The sequence below is a fragment of the Vicugna pacos genome, chromosome 4, assembly GCF_048564905.1.
Source record: "Vicugna pacos chromosome 4, VicPac4, whole genome shotgun sequence".
Lineage (NCBI taxonomy): Eukaryota > Metazoa > Chordata > Mammalia > Artiodactyla > Camelidae > Vicugna > Vicugna pacos.
In genome coordinates, this window is record NC_132990.1 from 72,294,867 (window position 1) to 72,307,451 (window position 12,585).

The 12,585-nt window shown below is 44.4% G+C and overlaps 1 protein-coding gene across 8 annotated transcripts in view; it reads left to right on the forward strand.

The window, feature by feature from the left end:
- RALGPS1 (Ral GEF with PH domain and SH3 binding motif 1) overlaps positions 1–12,585 on the forward strand; it is a 262,271-nt gene that overhangs the window by 60,033 nt on the left and 189,653 nt on the right. The gene's annotated exons all lie outside the window — the stretch shown is intronic.

Below are 12,585 nucleotides of genomic sequence, written 5' to 3' on the forward strand. Positions count from 1 at the left end.
GGCCAGGGTGTGGGGAGGATGGCTCCGGGGCAAGGCTTCTCAGCGGCGATGTTAGCACCGGAAGCCTGAGCAGCTGTCTTTCTCATCTGTTGCTACTCTGAGTTTGCATTTGTTATTTGCTTCTCATTTCCTAGTAATTGCTCTATCCATTGTAATGATTTCTCGTTACGATGGAAACAGAGTGGAAAAGGGCTTTCCCCCAGCTCCATTCATGATGGAGACAGAGGTTGGAGTCCCTCGCTGGGCCCCAGAAAAAGACCTGCCTGAAGGGTGGGGAGAGCCGGCTGGGGCAGGAGTCGATCGGAGCTGGCTGCAGACGTAGGCCAGCAGCACATCTGATCCAATGAAACCAACACTTTGCAATTTCCAAACTCATTTTTTTCTCCCTTCTTGAAGGTGGGTATGACATTAGGGCTGGTTAGAAACCAAATTTCCTTTTAAATGAATTAATAACACAAAACAGAACCTTTGGTGAGCAGCTGTTTTTATCCATGGAGACTTGGCGCCTGGTTGTGATTTTGTCTGCGAGGAAAACAGACAGGGGTTCGTTTGGACTCTTGCTGCAGGAGCAACTGCTGGATTCCAGGCAGTTTGGTGTGTTGTGAGGCTCCTGCTTTGGAGGCAGGAAGATCTGCATTTGAAACCTGGCTCTGCTGCTGTCCAGCTGTGTGATCATGGCAAGTTCCTTCACCTCCCTGTGCCTTGTTTCCTTGCCTGTGAAATGGAAATGATCCCCATCTCATAGTGTTGTGATGCTTAAAGGAGATGGCATAGGCAAATGGCCTGGCACATGGCAGAAATTCAAGTTATTGCTCCTCTTTTGAGAGAAGTCAGTGATGTAATAAGAAGGAAAGCAATGACAGGCTAATAAATCAAGCTTAGAAGGGCCCTGGGTCCAGCAGTGTGTCGAACTGTCCGAGGAAGACCCTTTTGTCACTGCTGTGTTCCTTACTCCAATCACAGTGGCACATTATAGGATCAGTACTTGTCAGTACTTGCTGAATGAATGAGAAGCAGGTAGAAGAGCATTTCTTTCTGGGCTCTGGAGTGAGGAGGACTGGGTTTGTATCTGTGTGACCATGCTTAGGCCTCTTAATCAGTCTAAGGCTCAGTTTACATATCTGCACAATGGAGCTGATGATGCGACTGCCTCAAAAAACTGGACATGAGGACTGAGTGAGATTCTTTTCAGCTTTAATCAGGCATAATTGACATAAATAAACCATGCATAAAGCCAGCAGTTTGATGTGTTTGGATGTGTGTGTGTGTGTGTGTAAATACATATATACACATTATATATATATATATATATATATATAGTCTTGTGCATATTATACACACATACATACATACATATTCCTGTGTGTATATATATATGCATACATATATATTCCTGTGAAACCATCATCAAATCAAGACAATAAACACACCCATTGCCCAAGAAATCTCTTCATGGTCCTTGAAGTCCCTCCTTCCTCTCCACTCCCACCACTGTCTTCTTGAAATCAGGTAGTGTAAGTCTGTAAAATATCTTCTTCTATTTCAGAATTGTTTCGGCTAGTCTAGTCATTTGCATCTCCATAGGAATTTTAAAATCAACTTGTTAGACTTCACAAAATGTACTAGGCTATTGATTGTGATTGGGTTGAAACTGTAGATCAATTTGGGGAAAATTGTCATCTTAACAATATTGAGTCACCAGAACCATGAACACAGTATGTAGCTCTGTGTATTTAGGACTTCTTTAATTTATTTCAGTAATGCTATATTCTTTCCAGTGTTTAGGTCTTACACATCTTTTGTCAGAGTCATTCCTAAGTATTTCATTTTCTATGCTGTTGTAAATGTTGTTGTATTTAAATTAAATTCCAGTTGCTCATTACTAGTTTAGAGAAATATGACTGATGTTTGTAAATTGACCTATATCCTATGACTTTGCTAAACTCACTTATTCTAGTAGATTTTTTTGTAGATTCTCTAGGATCTTATACACAGATGATGATGTCTGTGAATAATAATAGTCTAATGCCTTTCTTTCTAAACTAGATGCTTTTATTTCTTTTCCTTGTCTTATTCACTGGCTGTAATCTCTAGTACCATTTGAGCAGAAGTGGTGAGAGCAGATATCTTTGGCTTGTTTCTAGTCTTGGAGGTAGAGTGGTCTTTCATTGTTAAGTATAATGTTAGCCATAAGCTGTAGGTTTTTCATAAATGGATTTTATCAGACTGAGGATGTTCCTCCAATCCTACTTTTCTGTGAATTTTTGTCTGGAATGGATATTGGGTTTTATCAAATGTTTTCCCTGCATCTATTGAGATAATCATATGGTTTTTCTTTTTCAGTATGTTACTGTGGAGAATTACATGATTGATTTTTGAATGTTAAACCAACCTTGCAGTCTTGTGATAAGCCCCACTTGGTCATGATGTAGAATTCTTTTTTTATATTGTTGGATTTGATTTGCTAAAATTTCACTAAGAATTTTTACATCTGTGTTCATGATGAGGCATACTGGTCTGTATTTTTCTTTCCTTGAAATGTCTTTTTCTGGTTTTGCTATCAGTGTAATGCTGACCTCATAAAACAAGTTAGGAAGCATTCCTTCCTTTTCAATTTTCCAGAAGAGTTTATGTAGACTTGGTATGACTTCTTTTGTAAATATTTGGTAGATTTCACAAGTAGAGCCACCTGGAGCTGGAGTTTTCTTTGTGGAAAGGTTTTTGTTTTTTCCTTTTAAATAGACTATTTTTAGAGCAGTTTTAGCTCACAGCAAAACTGAGCACAAAGTACAGAGTGTTCCCGTATGCCCCCTGCCCTCCCACAATAGTTTTCCCCACTATCAACATCCCCATCAGAGTGGTACATTTCTTACAATTGAAGAACCTACACTGATACATCGTTATTACCGAAAGCCCATAGTTTACATTAGGGTTCACTCCTTGGTGTACGTTTTATGGGTTTTGAAAATGCATAATGATCCATTTTATGGGTAATGACAAATGCAAATTCTAGGTATCATATAGAGTAGTTTCACTGCTCTAAAAAATCCTCTGTGCTCCACTATTCATCCCTCTTTCTCCCCTATCCCCTGGCAACCACCGATCTTTTTAGAGTCTCCATAGCTTTGCCTTTTCCAGCTTGTCATACTGTTGGAATTATACAGTTTTATGGCCTTCTTTCACTTAGTAACATGCATTTAAGATTCTTCCATGTCTCTTCATGGCTTGATTAGCATTTCTTTTTGGCACTGAATAATATTCCACTGTTTGTATGTACCACAGTTTATCCATTCACCTGTCCTACTAAGAGATACCTTGGTTGCTTCCAAGTTTTGTCAATTATGAATAAAGCTACTATAAACATCCAAATGCAGTTTTTTGTGTGGATATAAGTTTTCCTCTCCTTTGGGTAAATACCAAGGAGTATGAATGCTAGATTACTGTGGAAGGGTTTTTAACTATGAATTCAATTTCCTTAATAGATAAGGAGTATTCAGGTAATTATTTTTTTTAGTGAGCTTTAGTTATGTTTTTCAATGAGTTTGTCTATTTTATCTGTTGTTAAATTTGTTCCTAATAATTTGTTCATAATATTCCCTTATCCTTCTAATATCTGTAGGCTCTGTCATGATTTCCCCTCTCTCATTTTTAATACTGATACTCCGTGTCTCCTTTCTCTTTTTCTGATCAGTCTGGCTAGGTTTATCAGTCTTACTGATCTCAAAAAAAGAGCCATTAATTTTCCCATTAATTTTTCTGTTGCTTTAATGTTTTCTAATCCATTGATTTCTGTTCATTTTTAAAAAATCATTTCCTTTTTTCTGCTTACTCTGAGCTTAAATTGCTCTCCTAGCTTCTTAGACTGGAAGCTGAGGTCAATGATTTGAGACCTTTCTGAATGTACCTCCCAAATTCATATGTTGAAATCTGTACTCCCAAGGCGATGCAATTAGAACATGGGGCCTTTGGGCAGAGCCCTCTTGATTGGGATTAGTACCCTTGTAAAAGAAACCCCAGAGAGCTAGCTCATCCCTTCCACTGTGTGAGGACACAGTGAAAAGATGCTGTCTATGAACCAGAAGGTGGGCCCTCAGCAGACACCCAGTCTACCGCCAAATCCTGCACTTCCCAGCCTCCCAAACTGTAAGAATAAATGTCTGTTGTTTATAAGCTACTCCATTAATGGTATTTTTGTTATAGAAACTGGAACAGACTAAGACAGCGTGATACATATTTTTCATCCTGTTACTTTTCAACCTATTTGCATCTTTATATTTGAAGTGGGTTTGTTATGGGAGGCATATAGTTGAGTCCTGCTTTTTTGTCCAATCTGACCAACTCTGCCTTTTAATTGGGATACTTAGACTATTTATATTAAATGTGATTATTGATATGGTTGGATTTAAATCTATTCTTTTTTCCCCCTTTCCCCTTCTGACTTCTTTTTAAGTGATTGAGCATGTTTCATGACTCTCTCTAATCTCCTTTATTGGCTAAATAGCTATAATCTCTTTTAGTGGTTGGTTTGGGGTTTATGAAATAAGTCTTTAATATATAGCAGTTTACTTTCATGTGATAATACACCATTTCATATATAGTATAAGAACTTTACAACAGTGTACTTCTATTTACCTCTCACCCTGTAATTCTTTGTAGCATTGTGATACATTTTACTTCCACATACATAATAATCTCTGCAAGACATTGTCCCTGCATTTTCATTAAATAATTATCTGTTAAAGTCTACTCTATCTTAATAGATTTTAAAAAGTATACAGAGTAAAATGCACAAATCTTAAGGGTATAGCTCAGTGCATTTTTACAAAGTAACAAACCATGTAGCTGCCACTGGATCATAACACAAAACATACCAACACCCCAGAAGCCTACCTCATGCCCCTCCAAGTCATTAACTACCCCCAGATGCAATCACTGTTCTAACTTCTACCACTCCCAATGTTTGTCTATTTTTGAACTGTATATAAATGGAATCATATTGTATATACTTTTTGTCTATTTTCACTTAACATGGTGCACATGAGATTTATCATGTTTGTGTGTAGCAGACGCTTTATCCTTTTTCACTTCTGTGTGCTATCCCATCTATTGTATGAGTAGACCATATTTTATTTATCCTTTCCAGTGTTGATGGATGTATTGGTTATTTCCAGATTGGGGCCGTTACGAATAATGCTGCTACAAACATCCTTGAACATGTCTTTGGTTGGACATAAACACCATTTCTCTTGAGTATAATTTCCAGGAGTAGAATTGCTTGTCATGAGGAAAGTGTGTGTTCACTTAATTGATACTGACAAACTGTTTTCAAAAGTGTCATGCCAGTTTACATTCCCATCAGGCAGGGCAGGAGAGGGAGCAGTGAGTCCCGTCAGTTGTTCCACACTTGCCAACACTTGGTATTACTGACAGTGAACGCAGAGCTCCCCACAGTGCATTTCCCTTCTTTCTGGGGTCTTGGGCGCTCAAAGCCTGGCTGCTTTGGTTGTTCTCTGAGATCTTTAAGTAGCCAGGTTTTTTGTTGTTGTTACTTAATCCAATTTTTATGGTTAATCTGATACTAGTTGCTTTGTCACAGACAGAATCAAAAGCCTCTTTCTTTATTTTGGAAACTATTCTTTATTTTGAAAACTGTCTTCTGCAGAAGAAAGTTATTTTTCTTAAATCATATTAAGATAGCATTCTACTCTGAAAGTGTGTAGATTGGCATGAGATGCTACCACATAATCTGGTAATGACAGTTTTCATCATAACTATGTTATGCTATCTAATATTTTCCCTTTGGAAGAAATTTTTGAACACGCACCTTACATTTTTGCTTATGTACCTCTGTGTTTGCAGTGAACCTAGCTTAAGTCAGAAAATGTTGAATAAAAAGAGAGTAGTGGAGCTTACATAATCTTTGGTCTTAACTTTCATAACCAGACATGGAGGCTGCGGTGATAGGACTCTTGTCAGTGACCACATGACACCTGCAAAGGGGAAGGAGCACCCACCTCCTGAAGATTCCTAGGGGAGGGGAGACCTTACTGGGGAAGAAAGCTTGACCCAGAAAGGCTGGACATTTTTCAAAGCTTGGACTGACCCCAACACAAAGCCTTGTTTTGAAATACCCTTTAGAACTGCTTATTGCATCGCTGAGCAAAAGAAGTTAGTCTGAGAGCAGAAAGCTTGGGGAAGCCGTCTAGCCTGGACCTGACTGAGGCGGGCTCCGAGCGGAGCAAGGAGAGTGAGGCGGTTCTTGTGTGCAGTGATGTCAGTGCTTAGCCGACCCATCTTCTCGTCTTTTGAAGTAGGTCATGAAAAGAATCAGTAGCTGTGCCATTTCTTTAGAAATTCATTGCACAAACTGCTAATGATCATCTCGGTGCAACCAACTCCTGTTGCTCCCTCTTACCTGCATGTGGTCAGCATCCAAGAAGAATCCTCATATTGCACACCCCTTTGAGAAACTTTCAAGTCTCCAAAATGGCAAACAGTTTCTTTGCCAAACCAAATTTTGAATGAAGGGAATGTCAAGGCTATCTGTGCACAGATGAAGCATCTGCTTTGTCTGGCAACACATCTGGTTTTGTAGCTTTGATGAAGCAAGAAGGCCCACCTGCCCTGTGGCTGGGCCTCCCTACGCCAGCGTGCATTGGTGTCAAAGACGGCGATTGTCCTGAAAGCCTGCTTGGAAAGCCTGCAGTTTCATCAGAGCTGAGACCTTGGGTTACTGCCTTCTCAGGAGGTTTTCCTGTGAAATGGAGCAGAACGCAGAGCTGCTTCGACTACCCAGGAGTTCGCTGGCTCTCTGAAGGGTAAGTCTTGAAGTACTTGACTGAACTTCAGACTCAAGTTTTACTTTTGTTTCCTTTGAAAGTAAAGGAAAACACACAAAACAGAGAAAGAGGAATTCATTCATGACTTGGCCCATGTACTAGATATTTTTGGCCATGTGAATGAGGTAAACCTTTCAGTTCACCATTATAGATGTTTCTGAAAAATGGGCAGTTTTAGCCATGCTGCCCTCTAGAAGAGGAGACTGGGCTGGACAAGTCTATGAACTTTCTACTGCTGGAGAAATATTTGTGCAGCCGGGAGTGGCGGACTCATGCTAAGTCCTCAGCAGCAGAAATCTGGAGATGCCTACAAGCACTGCACTTCTCTTTGGAAGGCTCCTTCTGCTCAGCAGAACACACACAGGGAGTGTGGATTCACAGGCCTTCCTTGGGGGCAACCCATCAGTGAAGGCGACCTTGACCTTGCTTTCCTCAGTGGGTTGAGAGAAAAGAGAGTGATGTGGTGTTGATTCAGTTGGCCAGCTCTTGGAGAACAGTGCTGGTCCTTGACGACTGACGCTGGCTGACTCTCATCAGTGGGCTCTGGGAGTGATGACCTGGTGTGCCGCGTCCTTCCCCTGGGAATCAGCCCTCAGCATCTGTCGGTAAACCAAACTGTCAGGTTGACTGAGCGTCAGGGTGGCACGTGTCAGGGGGCATCATGTGTGTTGGGTGTCAAGGAGTGCTTCACAGTTCCAACTTTGTGTGCAGTAATAGTACCTGTCCCTCTGTTTAGTGAATGCTTACTGTTTGTCTGTGATTACCCTAATAATTTTATGTGAATCGGACCACTGAATATTCACAACAATCATATAAGGTAGGCACTTTAATTAGCTCCATTTTCAGATGAGAAGACTGAGGTCAGAGAGGTTAATTAACCTGCCCAGAGACATAGGTCTGGTCAGTGGCTGAGCCAGGTTCAAACTCAGGTGATCTGGCTTGAGGGGCCAGACGCCAGCCCCTGGAGCTGCCTTTCTCGGGCCAGATGGCAGCAGGAGCCTCAGGGCAGTTCCGTGTTTGCTCTTGTTGGCACAGTTTGGATTTCTTTTAATTCTTTTTAGGAAGTCGGTATTAATTATTTTGCTTAAAAAAATAAGAGTGAGAAATAATCTCTGAAAAGATTTTTTCATCTAAATTTAACGTAAAAATAGTGTACACAATTTCACGTAATTTTATTACTCACAGTTTACTGAGGAGGGAGCCCATAGCTTTCATTAGATTCCAGAGGCCCTGAAACCCTAGGGCAGGGACCAAACCTGGTCTCTCAAATGCTTGGCGTGGTGCTGGGCACATAGTATCTGTTTAGTGAATTTTTATTGACTCACTGAATGAAAAGTCGGTGTGCTTAAAGAGCTGAACCTCCACCATCTGGAAAACTCACTTTCTCAAATTACTTTACGTCCTGTAAGTTGATACAGGACACCACTCATTCAGTCAGCAATTAGTTACTCAACCCCCGCTCTGGAGCCGGACACACAAGAGGGAATGAGTTAGGTTGTTAGGTGCAGTTGCTGCGTGTTGCTTCTAGTCTAGGGAGGGAAGACAGACAGTTCAACGAGCACCTCTATGAGGAGCAGTCAGGGCTACTGTCTGGGGCGTTACACGTGCCCCAGGAATCCTAGAGGGAGCATCCAACTTGGCCTGGAGTGGTGTGGGGGTTCAGGAAACCTCGTCTAAACAAATAGTGTGTAAACCAACACCTGAGGTACGAGGTGAAGGTGGTCAGGTGGAGGGGAGGAGAAGGAATGTTCCTGACAGAGGGGACAGCTTGTACCAAGGCCTGAGGTGAGGACCAAGACAGAGAGGCCACCGGACTGAGAGTAACCTTGCGCATGGCTGGGTCATGGGCAAGTTCTGGGCATCTGGGTGGCTGCTAGAGGCCAGCAGATGGTGTGGGGTGGGCTGGGGCACTTGGGAATTTGGTTTTGTGGGTGTTGGATTTGAGGTGCCTGTGAGACACCCACAGGAGATGCCCAGTGCCAGGAGCATGAGAATGCAATTTGAACACTCCTTTCTCAGAAGGTTTAAATTGCACTAGTCTGTGTACCCAATCTGCATGCCCTCCAGCAGGATTCTAGGTTCTTAGGAGCTGCTGACCCTGGCCCTGTCTGTAGGAGGACCCTGAGGCTTGGGAAGGGATCTTGAGGGCTGACTTGCCACTGGAGGTGCATTAGTAGCCAAGGTGTCCCTGGAGGTTGGGACAGTAGTGGGACCTGGAAAAACAAAACACCAGAGGGGCAGCTTTGAGAGAGGTGACCCTAGTGATAACCAGAGCAGCCGGGATGGGGTGACGTTGACAGGAGAGGAGCCTCTTGAATAGGATCCCTGGTTGCCTGGAACCCTCCAGAAAAGAAGGGAGGAGTCAGGGCTCAAGCATCTTATCTTTGGGGAGCTCGTGTGGTGTGCTGCTTAGTAGCATGAGTTGTGGTGCAGACAGAGCTGAGACCCTGCTCCACCACAACCTGATGTTCTTCATCTTCCTCTTTTTCCTTCCTCCCTTAATTGTTGTTATCATCACCCAGCTGTCTCTCTGAGATGGATGCAAACTGATCTTGAATCTTGAATCCCAGTCTGATGGATTTAGGAAGGCCAGATCTTTCCCCAGATCTGTGCGAGTCCCTGGAGGCTTACATACATCATTCCCACACTGTGCCCCAGTGATGGGCAGCGCCTCTGCCAGTTTGTCCCGAGGGATCTGCCATGCGAGGTGCTAGGGAGCCTTGGGAGCCACATTACAGCTTTAACAGGCGCTGTAAGCATCACTGTTTCTAAAATACCCACTGGATGTGCCATCATTGTCGGCCCCTTATCTGAACCCAGCCTCTTCCAGCCTTCCCAGTTCTTTGTTCCCCTCTCAGGACCACCCATCTCCCTTTGCTGTACCAAACAGTTCAGATCCTCGGCACCTGCAGCTCAATGTGCAGCCATCAGGGTATTCAGCCAGACACAGTACCTCTAACGAGCAGGAGCACCCTTCATTATGGATTGTGGTTTAAATAGCCCCTTTGGGGTGGGTGGGAGGAAGGAGCCCAGCTTTATTATTATTTTTATTGATGGCCACAAATGCTTCTTTGCTCTAGGCCCCAGGGAAAGAAGAATTGGCAGGTGAAATCTACTGAGGCGGTTTAGCTGTGAGCATGGATTTTGGTGTATGGCCTTTGAAACTGCCTGGCCGCTTGCTGCTGTGCGGCCTCAGGGAATTTGGTTCACTTCTCTGAGTTCCTGAGCCTCTGAGCCCAGGCTGGCTTTCCCTTCTTGAAAATTCCGCACGCTGGATCATGTGTCCCTAGGATGCCTGTGTGATGGGATGCTCCCTTAGCCTCCACCCTTCCCACTTCTGAAGGATTAGCTCACAGCTCTGATTTCATTGATATTTAACTATGTAACCCATCTGGAGGGAAGCAGCGAAGCAAAGCCGCATGTCAGAAACTTCAGCAGAGTCCAGACTCCCTTGGAGTTGGAAGCCAGGTCCCAGGTCTATGGTTCCTGGCTCCTGACTCTTCCAGGGAGGTCCCTGGATTCCTGTTTGGTTACCCTGAGAAAGGGGCTTTCTAAGCCTTGGCCTCCACCAGGCCTTCCCTCCCCCTCCTCACCCTTTCCTTCATGGAGGCCACCCAGGCTGATGGGCTGTGAGAACAGAGCAGTGGGAGACCAGGTGAATCAGAATGTTTTCAGTTTCAAGTAACAGAAAACAGCTCAAGCCAGCTTGACAAAGGGGAATTTGCCAGTAAAAAGGGGAGTTTGCTGTAAGCCCCAGGGGGTGTCATATGGAACCTAGAAGTCAAGAGAGGCCAGAATCTGGTCCGGAAGCCTGACCAGACTCTCGTCTTTCCTCTCTCTCCTCTGCCATCCTCAGCCCCCTTCCTCGGGGCTGAGGCTGGCTCCCTCTGACTCCCTGCCCAGAGCCCTCTTCTCTCTCCCTCCATCTATAGTCCAAAGTCATACACGAGGAATTATTAATGGTGCAGTGGGGGTCAGGTTCATGTCATTCAAGGTAGCTACCCCTATGATGGGGTTGAGGGCCAGGGGCAGTTCCCAGAGAAGTGGGAATGACCAGGAGCTGGGCAGACACCCCCAACATGCGACTAATGGGGAACCGTGTCCTACAGTGTCCCCTTGTCCTAATGTGTTGTTTATCTCTTGGGGACATTCTTGCTCCAGTCAGCACCTTTCGTGTTCATACTGTGTGGCTTCTGAATGGAGCCTGAGAAGGTGGAGTAGGGGCCTGGGGAGGAGCTGGTTAGATGAGTGATGGCTTCTGCACATTAAGCCCTGAAATGCTCCATGTTTAGACAGCCTTTATTTGCACATGGCTTAGGTCAGATGTGGGACACTCAGCCATTAAGAAGTGAACACTCCTAGCTATTTGGGGTAAGAAAGATCCCCTTATGCAGGAACTCATTTTGCATGTTAGTAACTCTTCCTGTGGTCTCTGATGTGCGCCTCCTCGGGGGATGAAAGTCGGCCTCTGGAGGACCCAGACAGCCGGGGGCCAGTCTGGGCCATCTGGGTTGTGTGGAGTCTCCCCCAGACCTCCTCTGGGGTGGAAGGAGTCCCAGAGCTACCGCGGTCCCTTCCCCCTGGGTGGTCATGGCAGTCTGGCGAGGATGGGCGCTCTGCCTTGGCTGGGCAATGAGGGGTCTACCCTGGGGGCTGGGGATGTGTGTGGTGTCCCCAGATTAACAGCCTGTTTTTTGCAGAAGTACTTTTCCTCCAGACACTTAGAATTTGGTAGTGTGTATTAGACAAATTATATCTCAACTGGAAAAACCTAATTGCGTTTTAAATCCTTTATTTACCTCCGTCTGATATTTAAAAAGCCGTTTTGGTAACTTCTGACTAGGTTAATACCTGTACGCAATTGAGACAGTTAGGTTGATGTTTAAAAAAAAATGCTGTTTAATAGGAGTTTGCATGCCAAGGTTGAGGCTGAATGTCAGAGCATAAAAATGGGTTGGTGTGTAATGGGGAGGTTAACAGGCAGTCTCCTTGCCCTGGCCCCCCTCTCACCGAGTGGTCCTGGCAGCCCCTTCCTGCCTGTAAATATTTGGGGTTGCCTCACTGGCACGTCAGCACGGGTGAGAAGAAGCCAGGTGATTTTATGACCCATAAATGCAAGCACCAGACATGCTCCGAAATTCATTAGTGTTTGCTTGTCATTACAAATAGCCTGGGTTGTTTGCCTTCCGACTAGACGGGCAGACAGTCAGGGCCCAACTGCAGGGCGTGGGGGGCTCTGAAGCTTGGACTCTCTTGGGAAATGAGAGTTTAAGGCTAAGTTGAAATTTATGGCTGGAGATTGTTTCTCTCTCTTGAGCTTAGGTCTTGAAAGTTTGACTCTTTAGATGTAGATTGGCTTTTCCTTCAGTGGAAAATATGAGATTCTTGGATAAAACCTACTCATAAAATGAGCTGTGATCTCTTGTTTTTTTTTCCCCTCTTTTTCCTCTTCTGCATTGCGGAAGAGCTTTTTGGAGAAGGCAAGTCTCTTAAAATGTTACGCCCAGACCCTTCCCCGTGCAGCAGAACTTGCACGTCTCTCCCCAGCCCTGTCCCACCTTACCAAGCGCAGTCCCACCCCTTGGCCACTGTTCCCTCCTCTTGGACCTGGGGCACTTGGAGCTCAGGCTGTGGCCAGCCCCTGCCGACAGCCCTGCACTGAAATGGGGTCCATTTCAGACCCCTGGTGACCCTTTGAGGTGAGTGTGAGGCTGTGGGAGGCTCTGAGCCTCTGCCCTCAGGTGTG